The sequence below is a fragment of the Quercus robur genome, chromosome 6 (genome assembly GCF_932294415.1).
Source record: "Quercus robur chromosome 6, dhQueRobu3.1, whole genome shotgun sequence".
Taxonomy (NCBI): domain Eukaryota; kingdom Viridiplantae; phylum Streptophyta; class Magnoliopsida; order Fagales; family Fagaceae; genus Quercus; species Quercus robur.
This window is the reverse complement of record NC_065539.1, coordinates 47484192-47504609: the sequence shown is the minus strand read 5'-3', so window position 1 is coordinate 47504609 and position 20418 is coordinate 47484192. Positions and strand designations below refer to the sequence as shown.

Genomic DNA, 20418 nt, shown 5'->3' with positions numbered 1-20418 from the left:
GCAGTTAGGAAGGAACCAATTTTCATTGGTTGATGCTACGGTCTAGTAGCGGAATCCGGGAAGCTAGAAAAGAAAAAGGTTCGGCACAACCTCGTTGGAGCAAGAAGCTTGGAGGGCTTAGATGCACTGGGTAGATTAGGCTTGGAAGGTCTATTGCTGTCCTTGTATCCCAACTGTATTTTCTAGTAGATTGTTTACCGCTTGGAGGGCGGCGGAGAGGTTTTTCGCCGAGGACTTCGGTTTCCTCTTCGATAACACATCGCGTGTTGTCTTTGTGTTTGCATCTTCCTTCCTCTCTATCTTTGCCTTTTTATTATCTGCTGTGGTTTTATTTTGTTATGGCTTAGATAGTCTTTAACCAATTTCGTATTATAGCATGTGTTAAGTTTCCGCACACTAGTTGTTTGACATATTGCTTGTATTGGTTAAGTTGTAATTTGGGGGTCTAAACGTTCAAAGATGTTTTGTACACGTTTTTGAACTTTCAATCTGCATACAATTGATAGCCTCAAAAGCTTCACTAATTTAGACAACCCAGAACACATTATGTTTGGGAATCTGTCAAAATAATTTGGCAAACTGTTGCATTTTTAGTTGGGAAAGAATTTTTGGCTGTCTGAACAAGAAATTTAGTTGATCACTATGTTGGCAAGCCTGGCATCCTTGCAATTTTGTGCAGCGTTAGTAAAAAGAGTTAGCAGCGGTCTACATTAGCACACTACTAGCAGTCTAGCACTCCACTACACTAATTGAGGTTAATTAGATTCCTACGTTTCATTCTTTTAATTATTTTTATAAAAATATTTTCCTTTACGCTGTATATGGATGGAGTGAAAGAGCTTTGTCTTATTATATTGTCGTCTGTTGCGGCTTTTTTTAACTATAAAAAACTTTCCTTTCAGATGTTTTGCAGAGAGTTCATTAAACATGGAGACATATGATGTGGTAGTTGAATATGAGCAGTTGGGTTGAGCACGGAAAAAGGCTTATCAGTTTGTCTTAATTATCAACAACCTTTTCCTTTATTTCACCTGATGATGCCATGTTGGAAACTTGAGGTACCCCTTCTTTCTAAACTTGCCTTATGGTTTAAAGAAGTCCGTCTTCTCACCAAGGTTCCAGGAGCTGCTTTCATGTATATTACGTGAGGTAGCTTAGCTTGGCTACTGGAAGCAAAAATAATATATATATGGAGTTGACATGGATTTAAGCCCAAATCATGCTTGTGATGAAGCATGGATAAAAGATTGCTGCCACAAGGGCTGATCTGATAATGAGACTGACATTCTTCTGTAAGAAGATGTTGGTTTGGGAGAGGTGCTGGTTTGCTTTGGGGCAGCCAAAGATTATTGACGCAATGGTTTTGAGCATTGAAGTGGCTTAGATATCTCAATTTCACAATTTTCCAAAGCCCCAAAGATTATCAAGGCAATAGTTTTGAGCCTTGAAGTGGCTTAGATCTTTGAATTTCATAATTTTTCAAAGCATCATCAAAATCGAAGGTGTTATATTGTGTCGTAAATTAGTCATTTTTCAGAATTCAACAAAATCAAGGACGGAACTCCCAGATTTGGATGGTCAAGCATGAAATCTTTGCCTTCACATTGGCCCTAATACATTACTAAAATATGCAATTGCTCCAGAGGACCATATATGGAGTCAAATTTGTTGCAGCAAAACCTTATGGTATTGTAGATTTAATTAATTTTTAACCCATGGTAGTTGTTTTTATTTTGCTGATAATTTATGTTGGTTTAAGATTTTAATGTGTACAAAAGGACTCCTAGCATTTGGCCTATCAACCAATATAAAAGCATTATTCTGCACATATACGCCAGGTTGTGCTTACATGTAACACAGGGTTTACTTTAATTCTTTTCATGCCCACATCACCTGATCTTTAATTTTGGAAGCAAGGAAATATAAATCAAATAGAATTGTTTCTCTTTTTCTTTTTCTTTTTTTTGATAATAAAATTGTTTCTCATTTGTAATCAGTAAACAAGAGATTTAAAATATCTTTCGTTTTGAGGTTCAGATTGGCCTGCTACTAATCTTTAACAATGTACAGTGGAGGATTTGAAGCCAATATACACTCCATGTATATCAATAAACCTGGCGTAAAACCAGGAACTATAGTGGCGTTTGTAAAACGCTGCTATAGACCCAATGTTTTAAGATGCTACTATAAAGCCCCCTAAACGTTGCTATAGCCTATAGATATGCCTATAGTAGTGTTTTGGAAAACGCCACAAAAAACCGCTGCTATAGGTAGCTTTTTTTTGTAATGTGATCAAAATTTATATTGCAACTCATGGCAGGTGGATTGATGTTAAGTTTAGTACTTCATGTATTTTCTTATTTATTTTGGTGGTGTTGAGGTTGAGATTATGCTGTGTTAAGTTCTTTAGCGTGGTGAATCCAACAAAAATTGGTAGTCACATATCAAAAGTTCTTGTGACCTTCTTGGACCTCTTTTTAAAGTGAATTCGCTTAGTTTTTATAAACTCAATATATGTTCCAACATGAATACATGGTCTGATGGAAATTAAATTGTACTAATTTTTAATAGAAATTGAATTTGAAAAACTGTTGGTATTGTCAAAGACTAATAATAACTGGGTTGATAATATTCTCATGAACTAGCTGGTTGTATCTAGAATACCCTCTAGTCAAGTATGAATATCATCTACTATTATAATTTATAAGTGTCTATGTAGAACATAAAATTATGTCCTTTGTAGCAAAACAAAAATATTGGGTTTTGTGCAGAGTATCAACTATGCAACAAAGAAATAGAAAACAAAATTTTAGCACCTCATGATCATGTTCTTATATATTTTGGTGGTATTGAATTTGTATAATTTGGTTTAGTATGCAATATTATGTATTGGGTCAGCTTGAGTTTGTGATAATTTAGAGTGGTTAGATGCTAAATACCAAGTAGCTAAGAAAAGAAGAGATATATAAGAAGAGAGCAAAGCTTTGCAAGCATGGACAAGGTCCTGTCAATATATAGATAAATAGATTCGCCTCCCTGTATTGGAAACTACAGATTGACATCAAGCTTTAGTAGAAAATTTTTGTTCTATGTGACATTAGTCATTTTCATAGTGGAAACATGTGCATATACATGCTTACATATTCAAACAGGGCCAGCCTAAGGTATTTTGAGGCGTTAAGCAAAACTTTTAAGTGGATCTTTTTTTATTGTTTAAATATCTACTTTATATTATTAACTTTATATAGAATATTTTTATTTAAATTTTATTTTTCTTGCTTGTTAAGATGCAAAATTATTAATTAAGTTTTTGTATTCAACTTCTTTTAAAATATTCTTTTTAATTGATAATAAGAGAAATTATTTCATTATTATCTTCGAACTCTGTTTTATAAATTTATTATTCATTTGTAAGATTTTTAACTGAATTTTTAGTTTTTTTTTTATTACTAATGACAAATTAATCTAGAGATCTGTTTTGAGATTTGGTTTTAAAAAAATTTTGATAGGGTAAAAATGTATTGACTCCTTGCAAATTAATTAATTACCCAAGTTAATTAGTTAGGTTCAATTACATGTAAAGGCGTGGTAGCACAAACAAATCATCAACTAAACTAAATGCAGTAGAAATTAAATTTGACACGGTAATTTGTTTACGAATGGGTAAAACCACCAAGGCAAAAACCCCACTAGGTGATTTTAAAGTCACCACTTCCAAGAATCCACTAATCAATAATCAAATGATTACAAGTAAAAGGAATCTTACCAACTACCATTGGCTTATCCCAAATTACCAACCTACAGTTGAATCTTCACTCCAATACCCAATTGGACTTGATCTTGTAGTGGCACTCTTTCCGTTTAATGCACGAATCCTAGTACGCGACTAACCAATAATGCACAGATCCCAATACGTGACTAACTCCAGCAACTTGAAGAAGATTGTTGGCTACAAAGTTCTTCACTTCATACACAATGAAGATCAAGAAGCTCCTTAGTTACAAAATCATTTGGCGTAAAAACGCAGTAGCTTCTTTTAGAGAGAATAAGGCACTAGGTCACTCAATACATGTGTGACGGCCTTTAAAATAAGCTTTATATATGTCTAGGGTTGTGAGAAAAGAAATCCAACACATACACATCAGCTTGGGTTGAAAATTAGATCTGGAAATTCTGATTCTGTAAGTCTCGATAGAAACAGCTTGTGTCGAGCTTCAACATTAAATTTCAATAGAAAAGATTCTGTCGAGACTTTTGTCAAGCTTTAGTGAACAACTCTTTCTTAACTTATTTCTTGGTCAGATCTTCATGACTTTAACACTTGACTTGAACTCTTGTTTCTTGAAGTACTATACCCACCCTAGATCTACCCAATTACAAGTAAAGTGCATTTTGTCAAAGGATTAGCCAATTACATAAAATATGTCCTTATCAATCTCCCCCTTTGGCAATCCATGACAAAACCACAACAAAACAAATAATCATGAGAGAAGTCTTAAATCACTCAACTCATAACCACTTGTTGTATTACAACGAATTGAGGCACAGAGGTATCGACGCTGTGTATGTTGGAGTAGAACTCCTATATAAACACGACAGGACAACGCACGAGTTTCTCACATAGAGATTCCCATCCCTGAGTCTGAATGACATCAGGTAGCGTAGTGTTAGAGAAATCCAACAGAATGACCTAGCGTTTCGAATGAACACCACAGTCCTGGAAGTTCTCAAAGAAGTCCGTCTTGGCCTTCTCATCACGAAACTAGATGTAAGATGGAACAGAAGGAAGAGACGAAGAGGATGACCCGGAACCTTGAAGAGGGTTCCAAGCCGAAATGGATTTTCTCTATTTAGGTGCCATAGAGAGGTTTTATGAGAGAGAGAGAGAAGACAAAACAGAAACACAATCTCAGACAATAAAAAGAGAAAATGAGAAGTATGTATGCATGAAAAGTGCAAGAACATGTGACATGAAAATTTAAGAGCATCATGGGTAAAACCCAATCCAAACCTAACAGCACTCACATTAATAATCAAGCACGCATCTAACAAATGCATGAAAAATTGTTATAATGCTAATGGAATGCAATACATGATCATATAGCAACAACCTCATAACACCCAACCCAAAAATTTCAAGAGAAACTCAAAAACCCCAAAATTTTTGAAAACCCCCAAAACCTAGGTCTAAATGCATGAAAAGAAAGAGGATTAGAACACTTACCAAGTGTTTGGAGCAAGATCTAGGCCAAAAATCACTTGGGTATGAAGATTTGAGTGAGAGTCAAGAGTTTGGGTTGAGAGAGAGAGAGAGAGAGAGAGAGAGATTTCTATTGAGAAAGAGAGTGAAAAAAGAAATCTGAATCACGCCTTGCCTTAAAAATAAAAATCGCAACTCGATGGATCGAAGTTTCTATCGAGGATTTGTCGAGCTTTAAATCTCGACAGAAGTGAATCTGTCGAGGTGCTATCAAGGATCTGTTGACGACAAAAAGAAGGTCTCGATGGATTGAGAATCTATTGAGCAGACAGAGAGCAAAGAAATTTGGCTCGATGGATCGAGGAAGCTGTTGAGCTTCTGTCGAGTTGAAACCCAGAATGCTCATTAGATCAAGAAATCGTTGAACATCTATTGAGAAATGACCCAGAAATCTCGATGGATCGAAGATCTGTCGATGTTTCTATCGAGGCTAAAGAAAGAAGCTTGATAGAAATGGAATCTGTCGAGGATCTGTTGAGAAGCTGTCGAGCTTGAAGAAAAGGAGTTTTTCAAGGAGGAAAAACACAAGGAGATAAAAGCAACAAGCAAGCAACTCAACCAAAGATCAAATCAATATGTTAATCTCTCAAAACATCTCTCAGCATATATGCAAGGCATTCATACATCCAACACACACACACACACACACACACACACACTAAACAAGTCTAACCAATTTTATATTTCAAAAACAAGTTAAGACAGTTTAGTGAGCATTTATCAATACATGTATTTCTTGTGATGGTCAAATCACATTGTACCTTCACATGTATCAAGAGTAAAGAATTTGCGTGTTATGTGTGAAACATAGCAAGAGTGCCAAGTGTCTCATATTATAAAGATTTGAGACATGAAAAAATCAAATACATTCACACACAATCATAACTGGTTGATGGAGACTATCATTTTCGAGGTACATCCTATAATTCTCACATCTACTAGAAACACGCTTGTAACAATTTTAGAAGCATTTTGTTTCTTTTTGCTTTTATTTTTTCTTTACATATTTTTCTTTTAAACATAGCATGCATGGGCATATAAGGGAGAGAAGAAATACCCATTTATGTAAGCTAAAACATCCTAATTTTGTTGTGCCTAAGCACACAGATGTTATTCATGATTGGCGGTTTTTAGTGTTGAGATGATTATTTATGCATTTCTCTTAGGATTTTCTAGTCCTTCCCATCAAAAAGAGTTATATGAGCATGAGATATAAGAAATAATCTTAATCGTACTCATTATAAACACGAGCCACAAAGCTCACTTGCTTAGTTGTGCATTGAGATGCTCATCTAAGTTACAAGATATACAAAGTTAAAAAAATTTTGTTTCAAAGGCCATCCAAGGTACACAAATACCAATATACACATCACACACTGTTTTTGTATTTTTCTGATTTTTCAATTTTTTATTTTATTTTTATGAAAAACAAATAAAGCAAAACTGAAAACAACCAAAACAAAAACATGAAAGAAAACACACAAAGCATAAAACTAGATGCATATGCCTGAGGAGGAGAGTGAGAGAAAGAGATCACTCCAAGGAGATTACACTAATGTTTTGGCGTAGGAATTCAAACCGTTTGCTATCCAAGGGCTTAGTGAATAAGTCCGCCTTTTGATCATCAATATGAATGAATTCAAGGGTGAAAGTGTCAATGTCAACAAGTTCACGAATGAAATGATGTCTAATCTCTATGTGTTTAGTTCGAGAATGTTGAACAGGATTTTTAGAGATATTGATGGCACTGGTATTGTCACAATAAATGGTGAGATGTTCTTGATGAATACCATAATCAGAGAGAAATTTTTGCATCCATAGAAGTTAGGTGCAGCAGCTACCAGAAGCAATATATTCAGTCTCATCAGTAGATAAAGAGATGGAATTCTGCTTCTTACTCATCTAGGAGACGAGATTATCACCTACATAGAAACAACCCCCTGATGTGCTTTTTCTATCATCTGCATTCCCAACTCAGTCAGCATCAGAATATCCAGCTAGGACATCATTTGCGTCCTTACTGTACCACACCCCGAAATCAGTGGTGGACTTGACATATTTTATGATTCTTTTTAAAACAATCATATGAGACTCTTTGGGATTAGCCTAATATCTAGCACACACTCCTACACTGTAACTTATGTCAGGTCTACTAGCAGTAAGGTACAAAAGACTACCTATCATGCTTTTATAGAGAGAAGGATCAACACTTTTTCCTAACAAGTCTACAGTGAGTTTAACATTTGGGCTCATAGGAGTTCTAACAGAACTAGCAGATTCCAAACCAAACTTTTTCACAAGATTTTTGGTATATTTAGATTGAGAGATGAATATACCTGATTCTTACTGTCAAATCTGCAGCCTAAGAAAGTGAGTCATTTCTCCAATCATGCTCATCTCGAATTCAGCTTGCATCAGCTTTGAGAAGGTGTGAGCAAGATCATCCTTTGTGGAACCAATGATGATATCATCAAAGTAGACTTGTGCTATTATCAATTCTCCATCCTCCCTTTTGATGAAGAGCGTTTGATCGGCTTGTTCCCTTATGAATCCATGTGAGATCAAGTATTGTGTAAGCCAATCATACCAAGCTTTGGGTGCTTGCTTCAGTCCATATAAAGCCTTCTTAAGGTACAACACATGATCTAGATAGTGTGGATCAATGAAACCTTTAGGTTGAGCAACATAGACATCTTCTTTCAAGAATCCATTCAGAAAAGCAGTCTTCACATCCATTTAGTATAGCTTGAATTTCTGGTGACAGGCTAGGGCTAGAAGAACTCGAATGGATTCCATTCAAGTTACTAGAGCAAAAGACTCATCAAAATCCACTCCTTCCACTTGGGAATATCCTTGCACCACCAATCGTGCTTTGTTGCGGATCACATTTCCTTCCTCATCTGTCTTGTTGCGAAATATCCCCTTTGTGCCTATGATGTGCTCTCCTTCTGGTCTAGGTACCAAGGTCCGAACATCGTTTCTTTGAAACTAGAGCAATTCATCATGCATGGCTTTTTCCCAGCTCTCATCCTGGAGGGCCTCCTCTACCTTCGTGGGCTCAACCTACGACAAGTAGCAAGAATAAGATACAAACTTAGCAACACACTTATCAACTATACGCTTTTTTAGTGTCAGTTCATTCATGTTTCCAACAATGACTTCTGGAGGATGGTTTAATTTGATTCTGGAAGATAGTCATTTTCCTTCAGCAGATTCTGGCTCTAGAGATAAGGTGTTCTCTATAGGGGCTTCCACGGTAGTTGGGGAGTTTGAAGTATCTGAGACTTCTGCGACACTTGGAGTACTCGGTGTACTAGGGGATAAAGGTTCCTCAGCCAGCTCTTCATGATTGACTTGTGGATCTGAGGTAAAAGTCATCTTGGTATCTCCTTAACACTTGTAGATAGATCCGATGAAGATGCTTCATCAATAACAACATTGATTGTTTCCATAACCTTCATAGTTCTTTTGTTGAAAACACCCTATAGGCTTTGCTTGTAGAGGAGTATCCCAAAAATATCCCTTCATCACTTCGGGAGTCAAACTTTCCCACATTCTCTCTATCTTTGAGAATGAAGCATGTACTTCCAAATATCCTGAAATACTTCACATTTGGCTTTCTTCCTTTCCACATCTCATAAGGAGTCTTCTTTATGCCAGGTCTGAAGTATACCCTATTAACTGTATGACATGCTGTGTTGACAGCTCCGCCCCATAGATTTCTGGCAACATCCTTGTTGTGCAACATGGCTCTGGCCATCTCTTGAATAACTCTGTTTTTCCTTTCTACCACACCGTTTGTTGAGGAGTAATGGGAGCGAAAAATTCTTGAGTTATACTTGAATAACTTTGGACTTAGTGCAAAATGTCTCCATGTAAGAGTTTTCGAATTCTTTACTGTGATCACTGCGAATTCGATCAATCTTCATACTACCTTTCTTAGACTTGGATCTGAGAAGAACTACCTAAATGAATCTAGTGAAGTCATCTACAACAACCATGATGTATCTTTTTCCTCCAAGAGATTCTGTCCTAATCGGACCCATGAGATCAATGTGTAGAAGTTCTAGAGGTCTAGATGTGGTTGAAGTCTGAGTACTAGGATGTTTGGCTTTGGTCTTTTTCCTAAGTAGACATGGACCACACACAACATTGCTTACTCTGCTGAGCTTCGGCATTCCTAAAACTGATTCATGCTTGGACACAATTGACAGATGCTTGTAACTAGCATGTCCCATCCTTTGGTGCCACAATTCTTCATTAGGTAGTCGAATACTATTGCACACAATATCTACATCAGGTACCAAAACATAGCAATTGTCCAAAGTGCGAACCCCACTTATGAGATGCTTTACAGATTCATTTAGTACTATGCACTTCCCTTTGGAGAATAGTACCATGAAGTCTTGATCACAGATTTGACTTATGCTTAGCAAATTTATTCTCAGACCTTCTACATATAATACATTAGTAATGTTAGGCAGTCTAGGCAAGGAGATGGTTCCTTTTCCTTTTATTTGTGATTTGCTACCATCACCAAAAGTAACATTACCACCCTTCTTAGACTCAAAAACCTTAAAGAGAGACCGGTCTCCAATCATATGCCTTGAGCATCCACTGTCAAGATACCATAAACAAGTGTCCATTACTTTGAATGCTGATTTCAACATAAAGCATACTTCATGCTTATTTAAGAGATCACTTGGAATGGTTTTCTCCTTCAACTACCATCTTCTTGTAAGACCTTTGATTTTCACCTTTCTTAGATGAACACCTCTACACATGTGCAATTTGAGATAGTCTAGTCTTTTTTAGGTTACATTAAGATCCTCTTCAATATTTAATAAAAGAGCTTTCAAATAACTTTTAGACTTGCATTTTCTGAAACACTTAAGTAGACAAAGGTTAGAAAAGCAAGATGTACTTGAAACATAAGATCTTTTCTTACTGATTAATGCCATGAGAACAGGGGTCAATGGATTTCACAACAATGATAAAAACCTAATCAGAGTGTGCCTACTCTTATACCACTTGACAGGAAAAAAATTTATTGACCCCTTGCAAATTAATTAATTACCCAAGTTAATTAATAAGGTTCAATTACATGCAATGGCATCGTAGCACAAATAAATCACCAACTAAACTAAAAGTAATGAAAATTAAATTTGACACAGTGATTTGTTTACGAATGGGGAAAACCACCAAGACAAAAACCCTACTGGGTGATTTTAAGGTCACCACTCTTAAGAATCTACTAATCAATAATCTAGCGATTACAAGTAAAAGCAATCTTACCAACTACCCTTGGCCTATCCTAAATTACCAACCTATAGTTGAATCTTCACTCCAATACCCAATTAGACTTGATCTTGTAGTGGCACTCTTTCCGTTTAATGCACAAATCCCAGTACATGACTAATCAATGATGCACGGATCACAGTACATGACTAACTCCAGCAACTTGAAGAAGGTTGTTGGCTGCAAAGTTCTTCACTTCATGCACAATGAAGATTAGGAAGCTCCTTGGTTACAAAACTCTTTGGCGTAAAAATGCGGTAGCTTCTTTCAGAGAGAATAAGGCATTAGGTCACTCAATACATATGTAACGGCCTTTAAAATAAACCCTATATATGTCTAGGGTTGTGAGAATAGAAACCCAACACATACACATCAGCTTAAGCTGAAAATCAGATCTGGAAATTTTGATTCCGTAAGTCTCGACAAAAACAGCTTGTGTGAAGCTTCTGTCAAGCTTCAATATTAAATTTCGATAGAAAGGATTTTGTCGAGACTTCTGTTGAGCTTTAGTGAATAGCTATTTCTTCACTTGTTTCGTGGTCAGATCTTCATGGTTTTAACAGTTGACTTGAACTCTTGTTTCTTGAAGTACTAAACCCATCCTAGATCTACCCAATTACAAGTAAAGTGCATTTTGTCAAAGGATTAGCCAATTACATAAAATATGTCATTAACAATTTTTTTTTAAAAAATTATACCAAATTCATAGATTTATTTAATAAAATCAAATAGAATAAATACTTTTCAAAAAATAAAGATTAAATAACGCCTAATTGGACCAAGAAACAATGAATTATGTAGCTAGTGTTAGACTTTTATTTATATTTTTAAATAAGAATTTATGAATTAAAAATAATAAAAAAAAAAAGAACAAAACAATAAATCTAGAAGAGTGTAGTCACTGTCTTTACTCTTTACCAAACATTTGCCTCAAAAGCCCAAAGAACCTCTACCATGTTCTTTAAAAAGAAAAAAAAAATATTGTCTTCTTTTTCCCATTCTTTTCTTAATAACCTAGAGAAAGTAAAATAAGAAAGCTATGTCACAAAAAGGTAGAAAAATTTTTGGAAAAGGAGAGGCTTTGTTTTACCTCTTCAAGGGACTATCGATTGCCGAGGGAGCTGTTGTAACTGACTACCATTTTAGGTAGAGACGGAAGATCTAATGGCAATTTTTTATTAACTGGGAGAATATTTCAACCTCTTCAGGTAATCAATTTTAGTTTAGGAGTTTTGGAGAGATAGAGAGAGTTTGATCTATGTTTTTACTTTTTAGTGGGTCTAGGAGACTCAAATTAGTCTAAAATCCTGAAGAATTCTAACCGTTTGAAAGAGAGAGTCAAACAAAATACATGCATATTGAGATTGAAATTTTCATGTATTGGCTAAATTTTGGGGCTTAATTAATACTACTCTCCAAGATAATTAATTATCCAAAATTTTCTTCTACCGGTCTTTGTTTTTAAAATATAGTATTGGATAAGTATTAACTAATATTTGAGATTATATTTTTAAATTTTGTTGACCTAGGGCTTGATTTTAAGGGCCTTCTATCACTTGGGAGCCTTAGGCAATGGCATCAGATGCTTTACTATTAAGCTACCCCTGTATTCAAATGGATGAAAACGCCAAGAATATATAATGTATCAATTTTTTTTCTCTAAAATATGTCTTTCTTCAATTTTATCACTTATGTACCTAGTGTATTATGGAGCATTGGACATCATATTCATGGTGAAACAAAGATTAAGGAAGTCAAATAAATGTTGAATCTGATCATAGGCATGATCAAAGAGTTACTTATAAAAACATGTCCCCTACACTAACTAGTGAGATTATAATATTGTAGCTGTATAAGGGCATGATTTTCCCACCATATATTTGTAGTTTTCTCATAAAAGTTGTTAAGATATAGATTAACCCTGATTAATTAATTCAATTACTCAAGTTGATTAATTAGATCAAATTACATGCAAATCATGGAGACACGAACAAATCGCCAAATAAATTAAGTGCAGTGGAAATTAAATAGACGCGGTGATTTGTTAACAAATGGGGAAAACCTATCGCAAGGCAAAAACCCCACTAGATAAATTTCAGGTCACCGCTCCCTGGACTATCCCAAAATACCAACTTACAGTTAAACCTTTCCACCAATCCCCAATTGGAATTGTTCTTGTAGAAGACTTCTTTGCATGCACAGATCCTAGTACGTGACTAATTCTAAGCAACTAAAAAATTGTTGTTGGTTACAAAATTCTTAACTTCAAAGCACGTTGAAGATCTAGAAGCACTTGGTTACAAAACCCTAAGGCACACAATAGGCAATAGCTTCTCACAGAGTGTATAAGTTCTCTAATTGAGTTTCTGTATCTTTGATGACTTTAAAATAAGCCTTTTTATATGGTCTAGGCTTGTAGAGAGAGAAACCCTAGCAATCCAAGTTATCATGGGCCGAATTTCAGATCTGTGAATTCTAAAATCGTAGATTTTGATAGATCGAGTCTGTCTCTAGCTTCTCTTCATTAAACCTCAATAGATGCTAGAGTCGAAACTTACTGAAATTGCTTTTCTTCACTTGTTTCTTGGATCAATTTTCATATCTTTAATGATACCACTTAGAATGTAGACTTCACATATTTCTTGATACATTAAATCCAACTTAGATCTACCCAATTACAAATAAAGTGCTTTTTGTCAAAGGATAAGCCAATACATGGAAAATATGACTCTAACAAAAGTATTTATTGTGGTTAGGTTGCAACAACATTCCACCCGCTCATTAGTAATCTGAAACATAGAAAGCCTTCTAATCTAGAAAAGGAACTTAATATCACCACTAATTCTCAAAGCTAAGGTTCCATTATGTATGACCTATTATCTATCCCGTAAAAAGAAAAGGACTATGAAAGGGTTTGGGAGTGATAGAGATTAATGTAAGCATATTTTTATTTTGAAGATTTTTTTTGAAGTTAGATCAAGATATGCACTTATCAAGGTCAAAAAAGGGATCAGGGGTTGCAAATTGTGAAATAGATTCAATCCTAATGTATAATCAAAGAAGAAGAAACAAAGAATTATTTAAATCTTCCTACACAATAGCTTTCCCCTACATCGCAAGTTAGCGACTAGATTTTCAAATATCACAAGAATTGCAAGAAATATCTCGAAACTAATAAATGAGATTCAAGGCAAAGTTAGTAAACCCAAGATTAGTGGGTGGGAGTTTGATGTAAGATCAAGTTTATTAAGACCAATCAGCCAAGATAGTGGGGTTGATTTCGTAGAAAATGGACTATAAATCTATGGGAAATAACCACTACTAAAGAAAATTGATCAGAGTTTTACCAATTGCTGAAAATTAATTTCATAAACCACTAAATAGAAAATATCATTAGACGAGAAAGATTGGAAGCCAAACATAATTGGCCACTCAAATTTAGAGAAACAGTAAAATCCCGAAACCCCTTATATACCTAGAGAAATGGTTCTATATATTGTCAATTTATAATTTAATCAATTAGTTTTTAACATTGAATAGAGCGAATTCTGCCATCAAACTAATTAATGTTAACGTAGTGATGTACTCAAGCACAATAATCTACGGAAGCATTACTAAGATACAATTGTTGTGTTGAAGACCATACAAGGACAATTGGAATTGCTGCAACAAAACCTTGGTAGTTTCACTGTGTTTTCTTCCATGGTGGTTGTTCTATTTGGCTGATAATGTATGTTAGTTGAAATTTTTATATGCACAAAAAGACTTGTAATATTCACTATTTGTTAATCAACCAAAACACTAGAAAATCTTATAAACAGAGATTGCATTTGAGCAGAGGGAAAACAATTCAACTTCATGCCAAAACTTTGCTTGTTTATCCTCTGTAGTCTCCCTTTAGGTTAACTTAGCCTTGCTTGTTGTGCGTTTCTATTTTGTTAATGCCAGTAATTTTAATTCTATTAATTGCTTTAATTCCTTGTTCAATTTAGTTTTAAGTATTTTTACCTTTTGTTCAAGTTAGTTCAGTTTAGCATTCAGTTACAGTTAATTTAATCATGCTTGGTCACGTCTAAATAGGAATACATTATCACACTTTAGTTAAAGTCTTCTTTGTAGAGGTAATATCAAGGACGGGACTTCCACATTTGGATTTTGAAGCATGAAATTGCTGCCTTCACATTGCCCCTAACTAGCCTAATTGATTCGTTGCTAAGTTATGCAGTTGCTGCTGAGAATTCCATATACAACCGAAATTTACAAGAGACTAATAGCGCTCATTTTTAAAAGTTTAGAAATCAATAATGCTTTGGTGAAACTTTAGAAATCAAAATAACAAAAATGGTTAATTAATAAGCTTCAAAGATAAAAAACAAAATGTTCAATAGATAGACTTCATGAATTAATAGTATATTTCAACAAAAAAACTATGAAAAATTAGGAGTGCCTTTGTAATATTCATAGGGCATACGATCCATATCAACTAATCGATGCTCAGCCATAGCAAGATGCCTTGACACAATCAGCTAGAGTTAGAGACTCATGAGAAGCAAAAAGTATCTATGCTTCTCTTTCTCACAACATATTATTTATCTAGGAAATATATTTTTTCATACTAGCTAGTTTGTTTGCAGCTACTATTGTTGTGAAATTTTAAAGTACTCGCAAGTATACGAACCGTACTGAAATATAGTTGGACAAGAATGAGGTCGAACTCACAGGGACTTGTATGAACATAGGAAAATTAATTAAACCTTAACCAAATTAATCCTAATCTAGTTTAATAAAAATTGGTTGTTTGCAATTAAATAAACTAAACAAATAATAAAACTAAGCAAATAGTTAAACTAAGCAAAAGATATAAAGCAATAAAAAGATGTAAACAATCAAGAGAAAGGAATTAAGGTTTTGGAATCCGCCTTGTAAATCATATCAGCATATATTTATGATCATTAATTTTTCTCAACCACTACATGATAATCTATAAATCAATCTTGCTACCATGGAAAATATCATCATTAAAATCCTTATTTTAAAAATCAAAAGCATGTTCTTCTTCGCTTAAGTATAAAATCAAATCATCAATTGTATCCATAGCCAAACAAATCACAAGATATATCCAATTCTAAAAATCAAATCATAAATTGTATTCATTGACCGACAAATCACAAGCGATATCCAATTTTATAATCAATAATTAATAAACCAAACATTCAATTAATTAAGACAAATCCTAAATCATGAGAAAAACATGATTGAACTCATATCTAGAATCCCATCTTAGTCAATTGATATGAAGTAAGAACAATTATTGTGGGAAAAATCAAATCACATAAATATTACTGATAATCCTTAACAAGGTTTCATCCTTAACCCTAATTATAAATTTAGCTACACATGGTAATTGAAAGAAAACACAAAAATAAAATACTAAACATTAAACTAGACAAATAAAATAAAACTAACTGTCATGGAAGAAAACCAAAGAAGTAGCCGCACTCTCTATACATTCAGCCCTCAGCCCTAGCATTAGCCTCAGCCCTCTTGAATTTTTCCCTAAAGAGCGCATGAATAGGTCAAGGGATCCTATTACAAGTTGAATTCCCGTTTGGAGAAAATCCCAGATTTTTAGGCTTCAATTAACCAACGGTTTTGGCCCATTTAACGTCAGAATTTGGACTTTTGGTAAACTACAAAGTTGTAGCCCTTTAAGTTAACGTTCCAGCCCAACTTGAATCATCTCGATTGGACATCTGAGCCGAAAATTATGCCAAAAATACTAACTGATGTGCAGTCAGGAATTCTAATCTGAATTGGACTTGGATTTGGTGCAAATTTCCTTTGATTCCTTACTCCAATTGGACTTAAATTTAATTGGGTTGGTCTTTTCTTGAATTCATGCCTGGTTGGATGTAAGTTGGCTTGATTCAATTGGCCTAGCCCCACTTTGCATGTAAAGCCCTTGTTACCTACAACACAAAGATATTATATAATCAGTCACAAAATAACATAAAAGTAAGGCTAAATATGTAGATATGTGAGTACTTTATTGTATATATTTCATTCACATCAACTATTTCACATATATTTCTACAACTGATAATGCGGAAATGTTTAGTTTAAAAAAAAAAAAAAAAGTCCACATTTTAACCTGTAAATATGAATAAAAAAAAAAAAAAGTAGATGTATGAGAAAATTTTTTATATATCTATATGACCTAAGGATAAAAGCTATTACACACATTTACACACCACATGTAAAAGTAATATATGTGAACTACTCATAACCAGGTGTATGTAATAACTAATAATCACTACTCATAACCTGGTTGTACACCTAGTGCTTCCATTCAGGGCTACTCCATATTGAAGCCAAGTTTGTGACCATCCTAAAATTTTTTAGGCTCAATATAATTAAAGTTTGACAACAAACTTGATTATAGACTAAGGCTAAAACTCCACTTAATATTTTTTTTATTGGATGTGAATTTTAACAAATCCACCGTTAGATTTTTTTTTTTCTTATATCTTCCATGCTTGCAAAATTTCTAGAAGATCAATGGTTAATAACTATGTCATCAATTAAATGTTTAAATTTCAAGTTTTTATAGTCTAAAATTATACATAAAAAATAATTTTATTGATTAAATAGTAAATAATATCCAATTAACATAAAATTTGACTTGTGTTTTAAGAACATTAAGAACAATAAATTCAATGGTTAGATTTTCAAAATGTGTAGTCATGTTAATTTGTTTCGTGGGAATTATAGTCTTAGGTTACAACTAAGTTTGTAGCCAAATTTCATGCTTAAACTTTGGTTCCCTTAACAATATATTAGATCCTTACCAAAACAAAACCAAAAAAAAAAAAAAAAAAACGCCCAAGAAAATTTTTATCTTACTAATAATTTGAAAGTGATATAACTTCTATCATTTATAATGAGATTATCATACAATAATTTCAAAATAAGAAAACTTGTAAAATGAAATTGAAAGACTTTATGTATTTACTTTTTTTTTTTTTGTCAATACATGAAATTATCTCTTTATTAGATTTTATATAATTTAAGTTTCTTAGAACATTAATTGGCATTGGGGATTGTAAACACCCCCCCCCCCCCCAAAAAAAAGTAAATTTATAGCATCCAAACCTTAAAAGTATGCATTATCCAGAACTCTAATTGGAAAAAAATTTACAATTGTGCTACAATACCATCTTATAAATAAGATGGTACTGTAGCAAGATGGTTTTTTTCTTTAAATAATGTTTTATTGGGTTTTATTTGGATATTGGGTTATATTATTTTATTGTGTAGATATATTATTTTAATGTGTTATATAGTAAAATAAAAATTGAGATGTTAAGTGAATTGTAAAATAATATAGTATAATAGATAAAATAGTTTTAAAAATGATAAAATAAGATATTTTCTAAGAGATGGGTTCAAATTACACCTGGTTAGAGTTACACATTTTTTAAACCATTAGGTTTAAGTAGATCCAACAGTAAAAAAATGCACTCATTAATGTTGATATTCTGATAAGGATCTTATTTATAACATTCCATATCTATCTCTAATCCCAAAAATAGGTATATTTTTCTCTCTGCTCTCTCTTTCTCATCCACTACACGTTTCTCTCTCCTCTATTGCTCTTCCACCTCCATTTTCATAAGGTTCCACCTCCACGGCCACATAAAATCTGATGAATCAAAAACTCAAACTAATTAAACATAAGGCTGAAGTAAATAACTTAATCATAGGTTGTTGGTTTCCCAGCTTTACTAGGTGCTTGTTAGGCATTATTAATTTATTACTCCGAAATTAACGAATATGCTTATGGTTGGCGAGATTGGGAGTCAATCAAACCTTTGATTTTGTATTGTAGCACTTGTTAGGTTATCTCTCAAATCTGAATGATGTGTTATATAATAAACTTTGTCCCAAAACTCTTTAGTTTTTAATGCATTTCCTTTCTACCCCCAAAAAAAAAAAAAAAAAAAAAAAAAAAAAAACCTTGGTCATATTTTCTATCATAGGCACAGCTTTTAAGTTAATATGTAAGAAAATGACAAATAGTTTTGTCAAATAATTGAAATTGCGTCAGTGCTTTCATTGCAGTAAGACTTATCCCAGTGAAAATCAATAAGACAACTCTAGATCTACGATTCTACCCCCCAATGACAACTAGCTTGAATTTTAAATTTTTTTTTTTTTTTTTTTTAGAAAGTTGAATTTTAAATGTTGCAAAGTGAAATTTGACTTCTTTGCCTATATCCCTAATTTCCTAAGGCCCTAATAAGTCCATAGCATCAACTGCTCCACTGACTAGTCCAGTAGTACCATAAAGGGATATGATTCATATATATATATATATATGAATCATCTATCTGATAGAGTACTACCAATTCATCATACATCAGAGTAATCATTTTAAAGATTAAGGATAATAAATGAGGTTTTTATCAGAATATCAGTATTAATGAGTGTATTTTTTTAATCGTTGGATTTACTTAAATTTAATGATTTAGAAAATATGTAACTTTCCCCTAAAAAAAATATGTAACTTTAAAGAGTTACACTAGGTGTAATTTGAACATATATATATATATATATATATAACCGAAGCCTTCGAAACTCCCACAATTTTTCACGTCATCACTTTTTTTTTTTAATTTTATTTTAGATTCTTTTTATTTTAGGTTTTATATCTTATATATTTATTATTAGCTTAAATAAAACTCTACTAGATATATGTTTTAAGAGCTTGAAAATTCTACTATTTTCCATGTCACCACTTTTTTTAAATTTTATTTTAGATTCTTTTTATTTTAGGTTTTATATCTTATATATTTATTATTAGTTTAAATAAAACTCTATTAGATATATGTTTTAAGAGCTTGAAAATTCTAATTCAACTAAAATTTTATAACAAAAATTTCAACAAATATATAATATAAAATCATTATCTATATATATATATATATATATATTAAACCATACGGATCCTGTGTAAAGTCAAGTTGCTCAGGCTTTTACAGCATCTAGATATTGTTGAAATTAAGCACATCATGTTGCTAATGATGACTTGACTTGTGAACATCATCAGTTTTTTCTTTATCAGATGCTGCGTGCATTGAAATATATGCATACAGGTAATTTTCTTAATATCTTATCTTTCTTTTCTTTTCTTTTCTTTTGTGCTTTTCTTTAGTTTTAGTCTTTGTTTAGCTCCCGTGAAATTTGTGGTACGAAGTATTTAGCATACAGGTACTTAGCCTCTTATTCAAATTTGAGGGAGTCTTCAATGTCAGCTTTGATTATTTTTATTATCAAGTTGAGATTTTAATTGCTTTATCAAGCATGGGTTAGTTGAGAAATCCGATCCTCATATGCAATTGACAGATGATTAATAAGAGAGACAATAACTTATTATAAATAGAGGTTGACGAGTTTAACAAGGTTTTGGGCGTGTGGAAAGCATGGTTTAATGAGTAGCAACATGAGAGAAGTCGATGGAGGGGAGGAGACCGGAGAGTTTTTGGACTCTTTTTTTTTTTTTTGGTGAGAATTTTGTAGTGTATTATTTTGGGTATTGGGTATTTTATTATCCAAGTAGGAAATAGAAAGCCTAGGTATAATTGTTGATTTGTTATTTGTTGTTTCATATTTCTAAATTGTTTCTATAGTTTGTAAGTGTATGGAAGGAATTAGGGTTATATGGAGTGTGGTTTTTGGTGGATAAGGCTATAAAAATATATAGAGGTAAGGTTTAGAATAGATCCTATGAAGTGCTATGCATTTTTCTGCAAGGAAATATATGAACTTAACTGAAATTTTACATGATGAATAATATTATT

At 33.2% G+C, this 20418-nt stretch overlaps 1 long non-coding RNA gene across 1 annotated transcript; it reads left to right on the top strand.

Moving 5' to 3' along the window:
* The first annotated feature begins 411 nt into the window (after positions 1-411).
* On the top strand, positions 412-1887 carry LOC126689140 (uncharacterized). Its single transcript, XR_007644431.1, has 2 exons — positions 412-754; positions 903-1887. It is a non-coding gene; the product is annotated as an uncharacterized LOC126689140 (long non-coding RNA).
* Positions 1888-20418: the final 18531 nt, after the last annotated feature.